Genomic DNA, 22,990 nt, shown 5'->3' on the forward strand with positions numbered 1-22,990 from the left:
TTTCAGCCAGGAAATTAAAAGACGCTTACTCCTTGGAAGGAAGGTTATGACCAACCTAGATAGCATATTAAAAAGCAGACACATTACTTTGCCAACAAAGGTCCGTCTAGTCAAGGCTATGGTTTTTCCCGTGGTCATGTATGGATGTGAGAGTTGGACTGTGAAGAAAGCTGATCGCCGAAGAATTGATGCTTTTGAACTGTGGTGTTGGAGAAGACTCTTGAGAGTCCCTTGGACTGCAAGGAGATCCAACCAGTCCATTCTAAAGGAGATCAGTCCTGGGTGTTCATTGGAAGGACTGATGCTAAAGCTGAAACTGCAATACTTTGGCCACCTCATGCGACGAGTTGACTCACTGGAAAAGAGTCTGATGCTGGGAGGGATTGGGGGTGGGAGGAGACGGGGACGACAGAGAATGAGATGGCTTGGAAGGCATCACCAACTCGATGGACATGAGTCTGAGTGAACTCCAGGAGTTGGTGACAGACAGGGAGGCCTGGCGTGCTGTGATTCATGGGGTCACAAAGAGTCGGACACGACTGAGCGACTGAACTGAACTGAACTGAAGATTATATAAAATGAATTTTATTGTTTAAATGTTAAACATATGCACTGAAACCATAGGTAAAATTCAGACAAAACCTTAATATTGTGCTAATGAAACAACCTATGTTGAGGCATGGCTAAACCTCTTGAATATCACTTGTTTCTGGGTTCTCTTTTACCTTGTCATTGGCTTCAATATCCTAGCCTAATTCAAAACCTGTATAACCCTATACGGATAACTAACACCAAAATGGCTAAGCTAACAATTATCCATTTGAAATTCTTATTTCTGCCATTTCCCAAAATAATAACTAACACCAAAATGGCTAAGCTAACAATTATCCATTTGAAATTCTAATTTCTGCCATTTCCCAAAATAATAACACCAAAATGGATAAGCTAACAATTATCCATTTGAAATTCTTATTTCTGCCATTTCCAACTAACACCAAAATGGATAAGCTAACAATTATCTATTTGAAATTCTTATTTCTGCCATTTCCCAAGCCCTTACTTCAAAGGAAAGAATAACTGTGTATCACAATCACTATTTTTGTTCCTATATACCACTTGATCATCCTAGGGAAATGCTAAGTTGCTGGATGTAAAATTCTCCTTCAGTGTAAATGGACTGTGTTGAGGTATTTGATGTTTGCAGTTAAATATATATACATTGGAATACTGTCTTTAGCTTAACTTGAAAGTGGCTTTTGTCTTCCTGGCTTTGAATTAGTAATATGTAACATCTTGACTTCATTATGGAATAGTGATTAAGGGCATAGAATCTGGAGTCAGATTACCAAGGTTTGAACCCTGACTGTGCCACTTACTAGCTGTATAATGTTCAGTGAGTTATTTAACTTCTCTAGGCTTCAGTTTATTCACCTATAAAGGGATAACAAAAGTGCACAGAATTGGTGTGAACATTAAATGTGGTAATGGGTATATAATACTAAGAAGAGTGTGTGGTACATAAAAAGTCTTCACTAAACATTAGCAACTATTAATCTATTAATAGACCATCTCAAGCATAGTCCCCTCTGAAATCAGCATTTCAAACTGGGTAGCATATCAAATATAACAATTGAAACATTACCATTATCATGGTTACTAAATACATGAAGGTTTAATATGACTCATAACACTCTCTGATACCCTAAGAAGGGATTTTAACATTGATCTTTAGAGAATGGCATTGAAGCTATACTGGAAATCTCAAAACAAGAAAAACAAAAATGAGCTAAAACAAGACTAAAGGGGAAAATATAATGGCAATGGACAAGACTGATTTTCTAAAGGAGAATGGAGAAAATATGAGAACCTGCAGAAATCACATAGAAAATATAAAGGGCATTTAAATTTTGTCTAGCCAGACTTTTGAATAATCCTCCTTAAAGCATTTTGCCAGATGTTTGACAGAAATATCAAAACTGAGATTTTAATAAGAGCTTACTTTTATCTTTCAAAAAAGGGATATTCTATTTCATGGACAAGATATCAATATTAAGGACATTACGTTATACTAAGTTCCATAAAATTGCACTTCCTGAATTTGTGAGCCCTTTTTTTTCCAATTATAAAAAATATATATAGAATGTACATCACTGTGAGCTCTCAGTAGCATTTGTTTTGGACAGTTTTGATGGGAAATCACTGAAATACATACTATTGAGAAATGATTAATAACATCAATAGCAAAGTTTGAGATTATTTTTTAATTTTTAGTGATTTTTTTGTACTAAGGATAACAACTTCAAACATTTAATATGCTTTCTCTTACAGAAAACTTTCACAAAGCCACAGTCCGAACATCTTATCTTCTTTATAAATTACAGATATTATCTCATGTTTTAAAAAAAAGAAACTCAAAATATTGTCCCATGTTCAAAATAATTTGGGTATAGAATGCATTTTTTTTCAAACACATGAAGTTTCATGGAAAAAGATAATAATGACTATAAAATCATATAATATTAAGAACAGTATTTAGTCTTATTAAAGTTGAAGTTATGAATTTGTGAATTTCAACAAAAAGAAACTGGGTAGCTATGGAAAGTACACTTTTAAATATATGACATTATTCTTAGGGGAAAAAACATAGATTATTAACCACCTCACTGACAGTATTTCAAAAAATAAAACACTAGAGACACCACTCAGAATAAGTCATGGTCAACTAACCTCAATTTCTTTTTTGATATAGTTTTAGCTCCAAGGAAGCTTTAAGAGGTATTGATTTCAGCATGATCCTGCCAGTTTTCCATGATATCCTAATGGATAACTTGTGAAATGTGATATGGGATGACTGTGCTGTTGAGTGAATTAATTGTTGGTTGCTGGCTGAACACACTGTATTCAGAGAGTATTGCTACGTAGTTGGGATTAACTTAGAAACACAATTCAAATAAAGTTCAGAATTTCAGTTCTATATTTTTATCAATGACCTGAGTGGCAATTAGGAAAGCAGATTTACCAATTTTGTAAGAAAACAAAATATAGATTAAAAGCTATTTTGAAATTTTAAAGGAATCAAAGCATTGCAATTCAACATGTATACTTGTAAAGTTCTACATTTAGTTAAAAGAAAAATAAAAGTTATAATAAGAAAAAGATATGGCTTTAAGCAGGTTTTATGAGAAAAAAGAAATCTTGACACTAACTTATATAAGCTGCAGTATGCTGTAACTGTATAGTTAAGCCATCTTGGATGGCATTCAAGGAAAAGAACACTCAGTGGGGAAATGGCAATTCACTGTACTCTGTGTTGGTCAGATTGTAACTGGACCATGATTATTTCTAATTTATTCTTTAGTATCAGAAAACTATGGAGAGCCCAGATATCAAAACCAAAATTCTCATGAATGATAAAAACTATGTACTTGTGTTGGGTGTTTACTGGTTATAAAAAACTTGTTTGTTGTATGTATACTTGATGGATGAATAAAGAGGAAGTCTGGGAAGAAGGAGTAGAAAATAAGGAAAGGATGAAGAAATTAAGGATGGACATATTGAAGAAGGAAATTATCAGGAATAGGAATCATTGTTTCTCCTTTATGTATTCATGGGACTTAATGAGCAGTTGGAATTGAGAGATCTACTGTTACTCCAGAGAAGCATTAGCAACCTATTGTCCACATTACCAAGAAGCAGAAGAATGGGACATAAACAAATACTGCATAACAATTAGTGTCCTTTAACAGTGGATAAGACTGTCTTGTGAAGCAAGAAGCCATTGGAAGTATTCAAAACCAGGAAGGCTGACCTTCAGTAGAGGAATGATAGATGGCAGGTCATACTCCAGAGAGGAATGTGAAAAACCCTGGACTCCACCTTCAATCGTCCAGGTGGAAAACAGATTTTCAGTTATTAGAAAATACATAAGCAACTGCTATAATTGAGGCGTGACAGCAGGAAGAAGGAGGGTTCAGTTTACGTATAGTTGCTAACACTTGAAATTGAAGGAGTGAATTTTGCTAGTATGACACGTCTGCATGTGAAAACATTTGAGCTGTAGTTCTCCATGCCTAAAATTATCCTCCCTTCCATATTCTGCCCTTACTTCATAACAAGTTTTTTCCTTTCACTCCTACTCAACCTTTTCTCTATTTTCTTCCTCCTTTTGATCTCTTAAGCATCCTTCAAGATCTAGCTTAAATGTTTCCTCAGATGCATAACTTCTCATGACTATCTGGACCTTGTTGAACTTCTCTCCATTCCCAAACCTAGAAGGTGAAACTAATTCATCAATATACAATCTGAATGTGGTAAATACCATATTGCATTAGGCCAATGAAATTCTTGTAATAGAATGTAACGAGATGTGTGTGCAGTTGTGTCCAACTCTCTGCAACCCCATGGACTATAGCCTGCTGGGCTCCTCTGTCCAAGGAATTTTCTAGGCAAGAATACTGGAGTGGGTCACCCTTTCTTTCTCCAGGGTATCTTCCCAACCCAGGGATGGAACCCACATCTCTTGCATCGGCAGGCAGGTTCTTTACCATAAGCACCATCTGGGAAGCCCGAATAGAATGTAAACTGGCAACCAAAGTACATTGTAGTATATAGTATGAAGCTAGCAGTGTGGTTAGATCTGTACATACCAAAAGAAGGTACACATAAATTCTCATACTTTAAGAAGACAAATATGAGTGAGAATATCAACAAAGTATATTGTCCATATTTATTACCTAGAAATCTTGGAACTTGGTATTGCTTTTTTCCCCTTCACAGATACTTGGTTTGATTCAAGGGCTGCTTCCTGAAATCAGGTGCAGGTGCTAATTAGTCTCAAAGCATGTAAATCTAGAGAGGAAGATAAATGTAGAACATATGGGGATAGGAATGTCACCAAAACAAAGGGTTTTTTTATTTTTCATGATGATATGCATGGTTTAAAATGTTTCAAAATAAGAATGCAAGCTGGTGGATGGGAATGTTCCACACCACAAACACTGAAATAAAGCCACCAAGACGGAGCATCTATTACTAAGAAATGTGATTGTCTAGTTGTTCAGCACTTGAATATTTATGAAGTTTACAGTTTCCACATGGCATTTCCATAAACTGCCTTGATTAATGAATTTAATTGTAAATGTTATGAGCTGATTTCTTAAACTGTATTTCATTTTGTTTATGTGCTTGGTATAAAAGTAAATTTTCAGGCTGAATAATGCTCAGTGGATTTGAATTGGGTGACAGAGCTGTAGAGCTGAATGATGTGAGCAGCGTGTAAGTGAATATGACTGCGTGAATATGGAGTTTGACCAAAGTAAGCATTTGGGGGGCTCAGCACAAGGCTTCCTGAGCTGACGTGGACCCAGAAGTCTACCCAGGGGACTTAGCAAACAAGCACCAAGACTAGATTTTAAAAGTGAAAACACTAACACGAAATTCTCCTTCAAGGACAGTTATTTGGATATACAGGATTTGATGGAAGGGTTTCCCAGGTGGCGCTAGTGGTAAAGAACCAGCTTGCCAATGAAGGAGACATAAGAGACACAAGTTTGATCCCTGGGTCAGGAAGATTCCCTGGAGAAGGGCATGGCAACCCATTCCAGTATTTTCAGTGGGAGAATCCCATGGACAGTGGAGTCCGGTGGGCTACAGTTCATGGGGTTGGAAAGGGTCAGACAGGACTGAAGTGACTTAGAATGCAAGCACGATCTGATGAAGATGGAATTTCACAACTTTTCAGTTTTTAAATATAGGGAGGGATAAAGAATGGGAATAATGGAAGAAGTTTGTTAATTACCTTTCCTACCCCCTTGGGACTTTATTTTGTCCTGCAAAAGGATGAAATAGTACAAATATAAAATTGATACCAGACCACAAATCTCCCACCCTACTCCTGGAACTACCTCTGTCTCTCTTTTTATTTTACTATAAAATTTGACACCCCGAAGGTCTGGACATTAAAATGCTACATCTTTCATTGAACCGCCTACAATACAGGAAACCTGGGTTTGATCCCAGGGTTGGGAAGATCCCCTGGAGAAGAGAAAGGCTACCCACTCCAGTATTCCTGCCTGGAGAAGTCCATGGACTGTATAGTCCATGGAATCACAAAGAGTCAGACATGACTGAGCGACTTTCACTTTTTCATTAAATCAAATATCCTTGCTCATTTTTACAACTACCATCTGCAAATTGAAACAGAAAAAAAGTAAAAATATCAAGTGGGCCTTAGGAATCATCACTACAAACAAAACTAGTGGAGGTGATGGAATTCCAGTTGAGCTATTTCAAATCCTAAAAGATGATGCTGTTAGAGTGTTGCACTCAATATGCCAATACATTTGGAAAACTCAGCAGTAGCCACAGGACTGGAAAAGGTCAGTTTTCATTCCAGTCCCAAAGAAAGGCAATACTAAAGAATATTGAGACTACAATTGCACTCTTCTCACACACTAGTAAAGTAATGCTCAAAATTCTCCAAGCCAGGCTTCAACAGTACGTGAACTGTGAACTTCCAGATGTTCAAGCTGGATTTAGAAAAGGCAGAGGAACTAGAGATCAAATTTGCAACTTCTACTGGATCACTGAAAAGCAAGAGAGTTCCAGAAAAACATTTACTTTTGCTTTATTGACTAGGCCAAAGCCTTTGACTGTGTGGATCACAATAAACTGTGGAAAATTCTGAAAGAGATGGGAATACCAGACCACCTGACCTGCCTCCTGAGAAATCTGTCTGCAGGTCAAGAAGCAACGGTTAGAATTGGACATGGAAAAACAGACTGGTTCCAAATAGGAAAAGGAGTATATCAAGGCTATATATTGTCACCCTGCTTATATAACTTATATGCAGAGTACATCATGCAAAATGCCAGCCTGGATGAAGCACAAGCTGGAATCAAGATAGCCGGGAGAAATATCAACCTCAGATATGCAGATGACACCACTCTAATGGCAGAAAGCAGAGAGGAACTAAAGAGCCTCTTCATGAAAGTGAAAGAGGAGAGTGAAAAAGTAGCCTGAAAACTCAACATTCAGAAAACTAAGATCATGGAATCCGGTCCAATTACTTCATGTCAAATAGATGGGGAAACAATGGAAGCAGTGACAGACTTTATTTTAGGGGGCTCCAAAATCACTGCAGATGGTTATTGGATCCATGAAATTAAAAGACGCTTGCTCCTTGAAAGAAAAGCTATGATCAACCTAGACAACATATAAAAAAAGAGAGACATTACTTTACCAACAAAGGTCCATCTAGTCAAAGCTATGGTTTTTTTCAGTGATCATGTATGGATGTGAGAGTTGGACTATAAAGAAAACTGAATGCTGAAGAACTGATGCTTTTGAACTGTGGTGTTCGAGAAGACTCTAGAGAGTCCCTTGGACTGCAAGGAGATCCAATCAGTCCATCCTAAAGGAAATCAGTCCTGAATAGTCATTGGAAGGACTGATGCTGAAGCTGAAGCTCCAATACTTTGGCCACCTGATGCAAAGAGCTGACTCACTGGAAGACCCTGATGCTGGGAAAGACTGAAGGTGAGAGAAGAGGATGACAGAGGATGAGATGGTTGGATGACATCACCAACTCAATGGACAGGAATTTGAACAAGCTCCGGGAGTTGGTGATGGACAGTGAAGCCTGTCATGCTGTAGTCTATAGGGTCACAAAAAGTTGGACACGACTGAGTGACTGAACTCAACTGAAAGTTAAAAAATTTAGTGGACATTAACGTTTCCAAGTATAAAGAGTTCAAATAAAGACTATTTTCTGGGTCATGAAAAGATAGACTCTCTGTATGTGTGTGTGTATTTATATTTACAATCTGGAAATGCACTAATTTCATATGCATTCATGTGAAAATTAATCTCCTTTAAAAACTCTTACTATCTCCCTTAAAAACTCATATCAGTTTAGCTTAATGCAGGCTAAAAAAAAAGGAAAATCTTGAAAAAGTTTAGACATTTTTACTGCACCTCCCCAGTCTTCAGAAAAATTATAATATTGGTCTTAGCAATTCTTGAGGAATCTCATGTATACCCTTTCCTATCTAGAGGAAAGGAGCCCCATCTATGCCCATTTAGTCCCACATTTAGAAAAAATTATAGGTCAATTCTTTTGTATCTCAAACACACCATCTTCATACCCATTCCATTTTGCTTAACTTCAAAACAAAAAACAACCTCCGATAAAAATCCCGTTAACAGTTTAAGGATATTGTACCTATAATATTTTCTTCAAAATTGGTCCCTGCCCCACAGAATCTTAAAAATTAGATGTTACATCCTCATTAATATTATTTTCCCCAATATGTTAAGTGTCTAAAATGTGAAAATATTTAGGCAAATACATGCGCTCTTGGTTAAAAATGTATAACTGCATTTGTCTATGAAATGCTTCATACAGATATTTATTCCTATCATATTCAGAGACAATTTCTGTAAATGCCATCCTGACAGATAATCAGTGGAACTGGCCCTAGGCAAGTTATTACACAGCTAAGCCTACCTTACAGTAAAGGCCAGGAAAGGACTGTATACCCCTTCCCTAGGAAAGTGTTTCTCTCCAAGGTCAGCGAGTAAGGAACCTCTAGCTATTAAATTGGAGAAGGCAATGGCACCCCACTCCAGTACTCTTGTCTGGAAAATCCCATGGACAGAGGAACCTGGTAGGCTGCAGTCCATGGGGTCGCTGAGTCGGACACGACTGAGCGACTTCACTTTCACCTTTCACTTTCATGCATTGGAGAAGGAAATGGCAACCCACTCCAGTGTTCTTGCCTGGAGAATCCCAGGGAAGGGGGAGCCTGGTGGGCTGCAGTCCATGGGGTCGCACAGAGTCGGACACGATTGAAGCGACTTAGCAGCAGCAGCAGCTATTAAATATCTCTTTGGAAGTATAATGTAAGCTTGAGCAATGCAGTCAAATAGGGCAGAAGAAATGTTGACTTCATGCAAATACAGTCTTTGTGGTTGGTACATCTTTGACAAGAACATAGCCTTAGTCCAAACAAACCAGTAGTGAGTCCATGAAAGATACATCCAACTGGAACCTATGAATGTGAGTTTATTTGGAAAAAGAATCTTTGCAGTTGCAATTAGATTAAAGACCTTAAGATATCATCCTGGATTAGTGTGGTCCCTAAATTCGATGATGTGTTCTTAGAAGAGAAGAGAAGAGGAGAAATACTCAGAGAAGAAGCCCATATGACTACAAAGATGTCAGTTATGTTTCCACAAGCCAAGGAACCCCTGGAGCCACCAGAAGCTAGGAAACAGGCAAAAAATGGAAACTTCCCTAAAACCTCCAGAAGGAATGAGTCTTGCTGACACCTTGATTTCAGACTTCTGGTCTCCGGGAACTGTCAGAGAATAAATTTCTGTTGTTTAAAACTATCTGTGTTGTGATAATTTGCTATGGCAGCCTTGGAAAACTAATATGGAATCAATCTTATGTTGAAGTCTGAACTCTTCCAATGTTACCTCTATTGAGAAAGGTGTGGAAAAGCAGGTGGGGTGGATGTACCTTAAGGAGAGGGTGCTAGTGATGCTATACTCATAAGGAGAACCAGAAAATTTACTTGGAGTCATTGAAAGAAATGATTGTTTTGAACAACATTGTGCAAAATTATGGCTAAGTGAACTTGTATTTATATGTTAAAGTACTGGCAGTTTTTGGTTCCAAACAGGAGAAACAAAAAAGAAAAGCTTTATTCAGGATCACAGTGTCTGCCATAACAAATGTGACAGATTTCTAATATTTCAGAGATTCTTGTTCCCTCTTTTTTTAAGTTTTCAGAGGAGAAAAAAAAGTTCATTGAGGTGAAATGTTCCATATTTATTCTTCCATTCACAAATGAAACATCCTTAGGGAAATATGAATTTTAATTTCTGTAATACTTTTCAATAAGAGAGAATTTTGTAAAATATTTACTTACTTTTCCTATTTTGCCACCTCACATGTCTGTTCAAGGAAAGCTTTATATATGACAAGTGGTAAGTTTAAATTATGCTTGTAATCATTTCCAAGTTTTTTAAAAAGTTGATTTAGCCTTATTTTGTTACATATAAAAAGAAATTAAGAGTTACAAAGGCATGTTGAGTAATTTGGTTTATGTACTTTTCTGATCTTGCCACACATTCTAAATTATACCATTAAAAGCTACTTTACTTTTAGAAACCATTAGCATTCAGATAAATCATATATTAAAAAGAGAACCATTGTGACTTTCATGATCATATAAATATGGTCACTGTTATCAAAAAGCTTTCTGCCTAATGTTTCAGTAGTTTATGAAAAATAAAAGTGAAAAAACCAATACAGAATGGGGTTAAATAACCTGCCCAGGGTCTAACAGCCAATAAGTGGAAATTTGCCTTTCAAGTTTGAACTTGAAAGAACAATTCTGACCTTCCACCATTATCATTAACCAAAGATTGTGATAAGTACTTTTACTTTATGCTCTAGGAATATAGAAGGAGAGGAAACAATTATTTACTTCAACTGGGGGAATTTGGAAAAGCAGCAAACAACGAGTTGCTTCTTTGCTGTACTTTAAAAGACATGGAGAAATCTCAAACATGCATGAAAAAGCATTTCAGCTAGGGAGGTTAGCCAACAAAATTGGGAAACTTTTAGTGAACACCTCTTGCAATGGGTTTTGTGCAATTTCAGGGCATAATGGAAATTTCCACATCCCAATCTCCACTCCACATCCCAATCTCCACTCCCCATCCCTTATCCCCAGAGAGTAGCTAACCCTTCAGCAAACTAGAAAAATCCCCTCCTTCTGGAATCAGCATCAGACTTCCGGAGGCCTGCCCAGACTTTATGGGGCTCAGAGGTCTGGAGATGGATCTCTGGTCCCCTGCACTATTTCTTTCAAACACTGGAAGCTGGAACATCTTGTACTGCACACATAAATGCCTCAAATTTAAGTGATTTTCTTTAGATCCAAAGTCCTAACCCTGCTCAGATTAATTCAGTGGTTTTGATTGCTAGCACTAAGGCAGAGGAAAACATTACAATTTGAGAAGATACTTCCACAATTACTGCTAGGTCTCTAAACTGATGTGTCATTTAGGCTTAACACTGAGAGTTTTAAAGTCATGATTTCCTGTCTCTTCAATTAAGGTTAGAGCTCTATGGAACTGACTCCAGAGTAAACATGATGAGACTGGGACAGAAAAACCAGAGCATCAAATAGCTCTCAGGGCCCTGCAATACACACTGTGTCCAACTGAAAGTTTAATAAACCTCCCTAGAGTAACCGTGTTACTCTCAACAAACATTTTTAACTTGTACTAAGGGCAGGGCTCCTACTGTGTGCCAGGACTCTAACTAAATGATTTTTATAGAAATAACCTAAATCCTCACATTTATATGAGGCAGATATTATTACACTTTATAGCTCAGGAAACTGAGGGTCCCCCAGTAAAAGTACATGACCAAAGTCACAAACCTTAAACCTGGTGAATTAGGAATTTAAACTCTGTTTTTTACTCCCTCATATTGGGATCTCATAAAATGCTTGAGTCTATATGCTCCTTCCCTAGGAGCATATAATGATTTTCAACTGAAATAGAAAAAGATGAGACATCCAAAATTAAGTCAATAATAATTTTGCATATCTCATTGTGCTATGGTTATAAAAATTAATTTATTTTGATCTGACAGACCCAAGACACTTTCAGGATGGCAGAATTCCTCTGAGGGACAGAACAGCTATCAGGTTTAGGAAAACACTTAAGAATCTATTTGAGTATGGAACCGGGGACTCTCTTGTATAATATAAACAAGTAAATTTTAAGCAACAGGAATGAGGAAATATTCTGCATGAAGAAGTAAAAGGGGTTCGAACTCTGGATTATGGGAGAGTTATGACCCTAGGAGAGGATATGGGAGGGGAAAAGGCTGAAGATGGGGGTCCCATGACTGTGGATGGGCTTGGTGAGGGAGTGTCTGACAGAGGTCTAGGGGCTCTGATTCCTTCATTTATACTCCAGTTGACTCCTCTGTGCTTAGCTTGTATTATCCCAAAACTTTCAGTAAAGCTTTAACTTGCTGTTGGTTGTATTTGGGGTAATAATAGAGGAGGTGTGGAGTCTGGGCATTCCAGATGGTGGCCAACAGGAGGAAACCAGTCTGAAGGAAGAGCTAAAAGCAGCTCGAGGAGCTGGGTGTGTGTGTGTGTGTGTCTGTGTGCTCAATTATGTCCAACTGACCCCAGGGACTGTAGACGGCCAGCCTCCCCTGTCCATGGAATTTTCCAGGCAAGAATACTGGAGTGGATGGCCATTTCCTACTCCACTAGAATTGAGTTGTAGATGAACTGGCTTGGAACAGATAGTTGACAACTCCCGCTTCCTCTAAATGCAGCAGAGGAACATAAGCCTGGAAAGGAAGGAAGGAAGTTGGAGCCTGTCATTCCAAGGCATGGGGCTTGAGTCATGTTCCCTAGCTGCTAAAGAAAGTAGTGATGCCAGAAAGCTGGAGGACTTGGGACTTCAGATGGCAGGCATTTGATCAGATCTGGAACACAGAGCATAGCAGGTGCCATCTGAATAGCAAGGAACACGTGTTATAGCAGCGCAGAAGCGGAGGAATTCCTGTCAGGGAAGGGAATGGAGAATATACCAGAAAGAAGGTAGCATCTCAAATAGGCCTGGAAAGATGTAGCATTTGGATAAGCAAAGATTGGAGTAAGGGTATTTAACTCAGCACAAAACCAGTATGAAGACTGAATGTCAATGCATGCCCTGGGAACAGGAGAATGTTGACTAACTTAAGTCAGTCACATATTGATGAGCATTGGAAGATATGAGCAGAAAAAAAGGTTGAGGTTTGAGAAAGGAGGGTTTTCAATGTCAGACTAAGGAGATAGAGATTCATTCCCTAGTAAACAGAGAGTCACTGAAAGTTTTTATAAAGGGAGTAAAATAACCCAGTGGTCATTGAGCTGGTTGCCCAGGGTTAAGACATATGAAGACTTTGGTTTCCAACTTGTTGAGTTCGAAGGCTGACAGGTCATAAATATCAAATCTGTTGGGTGTGTAAGACTAAAACTTAGGAGAACCTTTAAGACAAAAGATATTGATTCAGAGTGATTCCAAAGGTCTGAAGTAACAAATGAATCCATGTCAGCGGATGGCTGGGACTTCCCAAGAAGAGATCAACAGAGATGAGGAGTTGCCAGAGGACAGAATTCACACATGACTTATAGGTAAAAACAAGAACTTGAGGTTGCAGAGGTCAGAAAACAAGGTGAGCTTTTTAGGCAGGGTGATGTGATTTAGTATGTTAGGGGAGGTAAACACTGGGAAATAAGTTCCAAGGAGTGCTTCTTCCCCATTTGATGGAAAAGGGGGAGATGACAAAGCCACTGTGAATGATTTAGGAACGCAGAGCAAATGGAGAAAGAAACTGAGGCAGTTATATCATGTGCAATTTGAATATCCACCACGTGGACTTTTAATTCCCATTCATATTAAAAATGATTCTTTCTTCCAGTGTACATTTGAGTGAATACAAAAGTGTAAAAGTTTTTAAAAAAAATAACAAAAAATAGCCCAAAGCCTTTCAAAGTCACTAATGCTAAAAGCATCTATATCCTTTCTACTCAGAGGGGTGTGGGGACCAGCAGCCTCATAATTCCAGGTCCCATCCTATTCTTCCTAAGTCAGAACTTGCATTTTAACATACTCCTCAGGTGACTCATTCATTAAACTTTAAGAAGCAGTGCTGTGCCTTAGGGGCTTCCCAGGTGGCTCAGTAGTAGAGAATCCCCCTGCCGATAAAGGAGACATAAGAGACACAGGTTCGATCCTTGGGTCAGGAAGATCCCCTGGAGGAAGAATTGGCAATCCACTCCAATATTCTTGCTGGAAAACCCCATAGACAAAGGAGTCTGGCAGTCCTGGCAGACTGAGCACACATGCACACTGTGCATAATACTCCTTTGTCTACCCTTCAACGTAAGGATATTCATGACCACTATGTTCCACGATATATTTATGGATTCCTTAAATCACATTGCATGCATGCTAAGTTGCTTCAATCATGTCCACCTCTTTATGACCTCCTGGACTGTAACTCGCCAGGCTCCTCTTTCCATGGGATTCTCTAGGCAAGAATACTGGAGTGGGTTGCCATGCCCTCCTCCAAGGGAATTCACATTAGGAGATAATAACCAGGTTTTCAAATCTTGCACTCAATAGCTGTGAGAAAATTATCCTTCTGCCGTCTTCAGTTTCATTGCAAAAGCAGAAGTCACACCCAGTGCTTTAATTCTGTTGTTTTAAGTAATTTGAGTTTAAGGGGCACAGTCCGTGCTCTTTTGAATTGGTAATATAAGACTGACATCAGGATGAAGAGAAGGATATTATGGGCTTATATTGAATGAAAGTAAAATTGCACAAAGCAAATATCTCACAATGACAAAATAAAAGGAAGAATTGTCCTGGGAAGGATATCTTTAGAGTTCCAAGTTTCAGGAGAAAGTGCTGTTATTGGCTCCTCCAAGTTTTCTCAAGATGAGAGTTTCTTACTCAGATAATATAAACTAGGAAGCTCTGTAAGCCTCTAATTGACAGTAAACAGCACATATAGGCTGCATACATTTACATACATATACATTTACATGTACATAGAGACATTTACATATATATCTCTTTCAAATCTTACAACAACCCTATGAGGCAGGCAACATGCTATTAGCCCCATTTATAGATACAAAACAGGCTGGGAGAAATTAATAACTTGAACAAGATCATATGGCTTATAGGAGACAGAGCTGAGAGTCCAATCCAGATCTGACTGAAAAAGTAGAATTCTTAAATGTGATACTATCAAATAAGAGATTAGAGAGGGAAATATCAGTAGTATTAGCTAAGGTCTACTGATGCTAAAGCTGAAACTGGAATACTTTGGCCACCTCATGCGACGAGTTGACTCACTGGAAAAGAGTCTGATGCTAGGAGGGATTGGGGGTAGGAGGAGACGGGGACGACAGAGAATGAGATGGCTGGATGGCATCACCAACTCGATGGACATGAGTTTGAGTGAACTCCGGGAGTTGGTGATGGACAGGGAGGCCTGGCGTGCTGTGGTTCATGGGGTCGCAAAGGTCGGACACGACTGAGCGACTAAACTGAACTGAACGGAACTGATTAAGTACTTACTGTAGGCCGAGAAACAATTTAAGAGCTCAGCATATATTCACACATCCAATCCACTACAAACATGCTATCAGATAGGCATGATTGTTATCCTCGTTAATAGGTGAGTGTATTAGTCATCTCATTCTGCTAAGGGATAGTCAGGGAGTTTGGGATCGACATATACACACTGCTATATTGAAAATTAACCAACAAGGACCTACTGTACAACAAAGGGAACTCTGCTAAATGTTATGTGGCATGCTGTATGGGAGGGAGTTTACGGGGAGAATAAATACATGTATATGTATGACTGAGTCCCATTTGCTGGGCACCTAAAACTATCACAGCATTGTTACCCAGCTATGCTGCTGCTAAGTCGCTTCAGTCGTGTCTGACTCTTTGCAACCCTTTGGACCACAGCCCACCAGACTCCTCTGTTCATGGGATTCTCCAGGCAAGAATACTGGAGTGGGTTGCCATACCCTCCTCCAGGGGATCTTCCCATCCCAGGGATCAAACCCACATCTCTTGTCTCGTGCTTTGGCAGGTGAGTTATTTATCACTACAGTCACCTGGAAAGCCTGTTAACTGGCTATACTCAAATAAAAAAGTTTTTTAAAAAAGAAGATACCATAGACTAGGTGATTGCTTAGGTGATCACCTAAGCAAAAATGCATTTTCTCTCAGTCCTGGAGGCTGGAAGTGTGAGATCAGGGTGCTAGCATGGCTGGGTTCAGGTGATAAGTCTTCCTGGCTTACAGATTGTCACCTTATCTGTGTGCTCACAAGGCCTTTCCTGGGTATATGCACATCAGGAAAAAGAGCCTCCCTTTCCTCCTTTTCTTTTTTTTTGCTCCTCTTCTTATACTTAATACCACCAATCTTCTCAGAGTAGGACCTTGCCTTTCTGATGTCATTTAATCTTAATTACCTCCTAGTAGACCTATCTCCAAATACAGTCACATTGGAGGCTAGGACTTCAACATAGGAATTATTCAGGGGACAGAACTTAATCCACAGCAGTGTGGAATTGCTATAATAGCATGATTAAATAATGTTCATGATTTTTAACGACAACATCATGATTAAATAACATTCACCCAGGTGGCTTAGGGTTCCCCAGGTGACTCAGTAGTAAAGAATCTACCTCCCAATGCAGGACACACAGGAGATGTGTTCAATCTGTGGATCAGGAAGATCCCCTGGAGGAGGAAATGGCAACTCACTCTGGTATTGTCGTCTGGAAAATTTCCATGGACAGAGGAACCTGTGGTACAGTCCATGGGCTTGCAAAGAGTCGGACATGACTGAGCACACACACATACACAACCATATGGCAGGCTGGCTCTGGAGACCATCCTTAGTCACTAGACTATACTCCCTCTGAGGATCAATAAACAGAGGGCTTACTAAGCAAAACATAGCTCTCTCTATTAATGGTTAACATTTTTTGCTTAACAGATGCTTTTATTCAGATAACATTTCCCCCAAATATCTGTTTCTTATTAGTAGAACTGAAACAGACATTTGGGGGAAATGTTATCTGAATAAAGGCATCGGTACAATGGAGACAGTATGCCCTTTCTTTTTCTTTCCCAATGCCAAGACACCTAACAAATGTAAGGTGGGAGAAAATAGGTCAAATTGTATTGACTATTACGTTTCTTGGGGGCAGATTTATCAAATGATATCCTTCAATTGCATCCAGGTTTTCATAAAATCTATTATTTGACACTATCCTTCGCTTTGGATCATTGTTAAGAGTCTCTCCACTCAGTTAAGTCACTAGAATTGGCAATTAAAGATGAGATTAAAGACACCCTTCTCATAGAGTAGCAGGGTCACTGGTGTTTACCTGCTCATGAATTGACAGTTGACTGAAAAGACGGATTAAGTCAGGCACAGCTCTTTCTGAACTGCTGTGCCAACCAAAAAGAGTCTGGGAAAGAAGCAGCTGACAATTTGGAATTTTAGAAATGAAGAAAGAACTATCAAGTAAGGTTGATTAATATGCCTAAAGTTATATACTGTATTCCTTATTCTGAGGATATTTCTACATTATTCCTTATGCTGGGGAACAAAAATACTAAGAGAGGAGCATGGGTGTGCTAATGGCCAAATCTGTCACTCCAATGTCATTCCCCACGGCTTCCCGACACCCACTCTGCTTCAGCAAGGGTGATCACTCTTCACCATGACCTAGACACATACTCATACAGACATTTTGATTATGTTCATGCTGCTTCCTCTACTAGCAATGCTTCCTCACCCAGACTCTCCGAATCTCATTCTTCAGCCCAGTTCAATTACTATGTCCTCTTGAGTTTTTTCTTTAATCCTTCAGATTCAACTTGAACTTTAATCAGACACAGCTCTATACAACAGTGAAAAGATTTCTAATGGTCTCACACATCTGGTTCCTTCTTCTCAATACATGAGAGGATTACATTTCCCTGCCCCCTTTTAAGATGTGCAGGGCCATGAGACTAGTTCTGGCTAATTGACAGCACATGGAGATGAAGTATGTTTCTGCCCTTTCTGGGGTTTTTAATTGCCAATGTAGAAAAATCCCTGTCTTTCTTCCCCTTTTCACTAAAATAGACAATGTTCCAAGTGGTAGCTTCCATCAGCCTGAGTCCCAGAATACAGATGAGATGAAACAGTTGTTGTTTAGTCACTAAGCTGTGTCCAACTCTTTTATGACCATGGACTGTAGCCACCAGGCCCCTTTGTTCATGAAATTTCCTAGGCAAGAATACTGGAATGGGTTACCATTTCCTCCTTCAGAGGATATTCCCAACCCAGGGGAAGATCTCTGCATTGAGCAGGCAGGTTTTTGATTTTTTTTTTTTTTACCACTGATCCACCCAGAAAGCTTGAGCTGGAATAGAGTCCCCTGCTAAAGCACAAGGGAAATGAAGCATGAGTGAGAAAGCAACCTTTGTTGTTTTTAGCCTCTGAAACTTGTGAACATATGTGGCTTTGTGGGCAGGGCTGTTATTATAACGTAACCTAGCTTTTTCTAACTAATATAGTATTTATGCGTTTAGATCACACATATATTATGCTGTGAAGTCTTCGTTTACTTCAAACTAAACAAAGACTTATTAGAATACCTACAGTGGGTTAAACAGTGGTATACATACTGAAGGTACAATGGTGAGAAAACATAAAATCATTGACCTCATGGGGTTCATGATCTAGTGAAGGAGATACATATTCATCAGACTATGACATATATAGATATAAAGTTTAACCAAAGTCAGAGCTATGAAGAAAAAGTATACCTGACCTAGTTGGGAGGGCTGCATTGAGGTGTCAGGCAAAGCCTTTCTGAGAAACTGATTTTTGAGCTGAGTTACATAGACCAAGAGCAGATTAAGTAAAGACTAGGAATGAGGAGGAAGAGGAGCATTTCAGACAGAAATCGCAGGTACACATGTCCTGAGGCAGACCGTGGGACAGTGGGGAGCATGACCAACATGAGAGAAGCAAAGAAACCAGGAAGATGCGGACGGACCATACCTTGTAGGCCAAGCCAAGGATTTTAGACTTGATGATAAAAATAAATAAAATGGAAACCATGGAAGAATTTAAAGATGGTGGAAGGGGTATCATTGCACCTCACTGTCATGGGAAGCTCCCTCTCAGGGTTAAATTCTGATGTCAAAACTTGGGATAACCACTCTTTTGATAGGATCAAAGAAAGGTATATATTTTTCATACAGGTGAGGAGTTCTGCCATGTGCAGGGGTAGAGGACAGCTCCCTGGAGGAGGTCCAGGCCAGAGAGAGAGAGAGAGAACAGAGCCTGAATAGGCATTCGATAAAGGAGAATCCCCTCCAGCATCATAAAATTTGAAAGAGAGGTCCAGAGAGAGCATGGACTTGGGGGTGGGTAGAGGCAGAGGAGGGGCTGAAGCTCTACCATGGTGCTGGAAGAAGTGTCAGACACAGGCAGGAAATGAGACTTCGAGATGGTCAGCACTAAACCGAACATCACTAAAGGCCCATGTTTCAGTCTCTGTGGAGAGGGAGCATACAACAGGATTAGTTTTGAATTGCAAATAAGATTTTTTCTGGCCACAGCTGTAGATCTTATTGAATTGCACCTCAGTTAGAGGGTGTTCCTTATCTGGGCACCAGTGAGGAGGATTTGGTAGTAGTACAGGTGAGAGATGATGACAGATTAGACTAAATCTGGGGCACAAATTGCTCTACAAACAAATACAATCAGATCATGGCCCCTTTGAAGGCATAGATTCTGAGGGCACAGTTCAGTATCGGTTCTGACCCCAGTGGCCCTTCTCCTAATGGTCCAATTCCTGATACTCTCCTAAAAACTGGCCTGCGATTTATCCTGTATCTTGACTCTCCCAATTTCACCATGGCCTCCATTGTTATTGAGAGCACTCTTGAATTTCTCCATGCTTTGTTGCAAATTAAGCCAGTTCCTCTGGGAAGAGACTAAGAACTGTTTATTTTATAGACTGCTTCTCCTCCCAAACAAAATGTCTAAATCACAGCTCTGAGAACAGGGATGGAGGCCATGACAAGCTTCTCTCAGTGGGACTGAGAGATGGTCCCACTCTAGAAGCTGAGTTCAGTGATGGCCTGGCGGTAGCAACCTGATCTCCTCTAGGCTCGTTTCTCCTGGTGCAGAACCGCCATCTCAGGAGCCCAGGAGAAAGGCATGAGGACCTCAGCATCCTTAGGGGCTGTGCGCAAGATGCTATCTCCATTCTCCATTCTGGTTGGGGCTGGGGGTAAGGATGGAAGAGGGAGCTCTTCCCTCTCTTTCCTGAACTCATCCAGGGCTTATTTTAGCAACAGGCACTGGGGTAGGATAAGAAACACTGAAGCCCTGCTCCTCCTGGGAAGAAAGCCCTCTAGCCAGGAGCTGTTGAGGAAAGGGAGCCCCACATTCTTGGTTGTACCAGCCAGGAGTAGGGCCTCTAACCTCACTGAACTGGGAAGGAAGTGAGGTGGAGCAACTGTGGTTCTAATAGCACAGACTTTCACCTTCTTACTGAATTTTTGTAGATGTTCTTGTGTAGTTTGTTTCTTCATTTATTGTTTTTCCTTAGGATCATTCTAGAGGCTTTATTTTTTTTTAAGTTTCACAGGCTTCTGTGGGGAGTGAAACTAGTCAACGGAGCCCCTCCAGTTGTCCGCCAGGAGTTGATCCTCTCCCTATGACTCCATCTTGGGTTGCCCATCCTACGCTGATTCTGGGCATTGGCCAAAAGATTGCTAGGAAACATGATACAAACAGATGCTCACTAAGTTCTTGTTCTGTGAGGCTTGCCCTCTCCTGATGCTGGGAATCCTTTTACCATCATTTGAACAAGCCTGAGCTAGTGTCCTGGGGGGTGAGTACACAGAGAGGCCTCAGCTAAGACAGGTGTCCCAGACCTCACAAATTAAGCCAAGAGAAGGTGGTGTTAGGAAAGATAGGAGGACAGAACATGTCAGGGCAGGGATGCTAAAAGCAGTGAATCCTGCTGAGATAGCAAATAAGAGATGGATTGGAAGATTCATTTTATTTGAAGGTACTAAGATTATTGTTCATCTGAATAAGGACCATTTTATTAGTGAAATGAGATAAGAAATAGAGTAAAATAGACTCAGGAGTGACAGGAAAGGGAGGGCATAGAGCTAGTGAGACAGGCAAAACTGTGGAAAAGTGTGGTTTTGTCAGGGAGCTGAGGAGTGGAGTGGGTTTCCCAGGTGGCTCAGTGGTAAAGAATTCACCTGCAGTGCAAGAGATGCGGGTTTGATTCCCAGGTGGAAAAGATTCCCTGGAAGAGGAAATGCCAACCCACTCCAGTATTCTTGCCTGGGGAATCCATGGTGCTGCAAAGTGTGGGACAAGAATTAGTGACTGAACAAGAAGATACAGAAGACAAAGGGATAATTTTCCCTGTGTATGAATTACTATTATCCTTTCATACAGAGGAGGATACTGAGACTCTGAGAGGATAAGTGCTTTGTCCCAGGTGAGGAAGTCAGTGAGTCATGGCGCTCCTATTCCCACTGCACCTATTAGACCCTAGATCGAGTAGCTAAAGGAGCTTTTAATCTTTTTTGCTGTGGTGCCAACAATAACTGTATGAACAAACTCATTCAACGAAACTAATATCATGTGTTTCTCCTACCAGCATTATAAAAGCTCTGCTCTTACCCCAATTCATTTTCTTAACTGGACCATGTTGCTAATTTCTCATTAAGGCCAAGTATATTATTTAGGGAAGAATCTTCATCTATGGTCCAGGCTCCAATTCTCTTAGTCTCATTGGTAACCTGTTGGCCACCGTGACCTGGCAAGCATCATTTCCCCCTCGGGACCCATCTAAGGAGTTCGCCCTGACTATTCTCAGTATGCTTTACAGCCTCAGTCCTCACTTGGTGAGCCCTGTTCTATGGGAGGGGCACACAGCTGGGCTCATGTGTGCGGTATGAAAAATGGACCAATCCAAATGAACGTCAGACTCTGATGGATCTGGTTTTGAACCCTGACCCTTTCTCAGATGTTCTGTTTGCCCTCTACCCAGAAGGAATGATGTTTCAAAATACTAAGTATTAGCATTTTATAATATCCAGATACCTTAATCGTACAGTAACAACAAATGTGCAGTTAAGAGCTGCTAGAAGCACTTATGCTGTACCCCAGGGACAATGATGGCAACTGAAGGAAAGAAGAGAACCCAAAGCAAATGAGGAAATGCAAGAGGGAAGGCCACTGGGGGCTGAACAACACACTAATAAGATGACATATCTGCAGGAAAAATCTGGAAATGCTGTCCGTGGGGCAGACCCCAGACAGACCCTAACGTTGTCCAAGAAACAAGTACCTTCCTCCAGGCAATCTGACTAACCGCGGGGCAAACCAAAGAGATGTTAAGTTAATGCGGGAGAGTAAAGTATGGAAGACAAGAAAGAGCTATGTGTTCCCTTTCTGGTTTTAACAGATCCTTGCTGCTGCTGCTGCTGCTGCTGCTATGTCACTTCAGTCGTGTCTGACTCTGTGCGAACCCATAGACGGCAGCCCACCAGGCTCCCCCGTCCCTGGGATTCTCCAGGCAAGAACACTGGAGTGGGTTGCCATTAACAGATCCTTACTTGAATTATTTTAAAATCTCTGGATAGATTTCTAAAGCTCTCTCTTCTACTTTCTGCAGTTTTAAATACTGTTTAGTCTCAAGAAAGTCACACACTGGGATTTTATCCAGGTGCATGTCCTATTTGATCACCTGGCAATTCCCTCCTTACTCCCTGGAGATGAAGATACTCTTCACTTGTAAGATGACCCTACATGGACTTGAGTGATTGCTACTTCCTCCCTCACATCTACCTTTTTCCTTCCTGTTTTCTCTCTTCCTCTCCCTCCATCCTTCCTTATTCCCCTCCTCCCTTTTTCCCTCTTTCCTACCACCTTAACCTCCTTTTCTCTGCAGTGTTCATAGAATTTGAACCAGAATGTTTGATCGTAAATCCCATGAAATATTGATGACATGAAGTATAACTAACCACCCTGGATGGCATGGTTACTTTTTAAAATATGCACTGTGATCTCTTACAATGTTAGAGTGCAAAGTTTTCTGAAATGTTATCAAATATATCAATCTATTGACAATATATCAAATATATCAATGTTTTAAATATATCAAATGTTATCAAATATATCAATCTATTGAGTATAATCATACCATTATTACTTTACCAGGTTTTCTGTCACTTCTTTTGAAGTGTATAGAAATAGTTTAGTTAATTTTTCCCAGTTTCTATGTTTAAATACCACATTCCTGGTGCAGCATAAATGGTTGAAATGGCAG

At 40.0% G+C, this 22,990-nt stretch overlaps 1 protein-coding gene across 10 annotated transcripts in view; it reads right to left on the reverse strand.

Annotated features, from left to right (window-relative positions):
* PDE4D (phosphodiesterase 4D) overlaps nucleotides 1–22,990 on the reverse strand; it is a 1,698,276-nt gene that overhangs the window by 1,028,135 nt on the left and 647,151 nt on the right. The gene's annotated exons all lie outside the window — the stretch shown is intronic.

Source organism: Moschus berezovskii, chromosome 18, assembly GCF_049115385.1.
Source record: "Moschus berezovskii isolate FMDL1 chromosome 18, NW_MosBer_1.0, whole genome shotgun sequence".
NCBI classification, from domain to species: Eukaryota; Metazoa; Chordata; class Mammalia; order Artiodactyla; family Moschidae; genus Moschus; species Moschus berezovskii.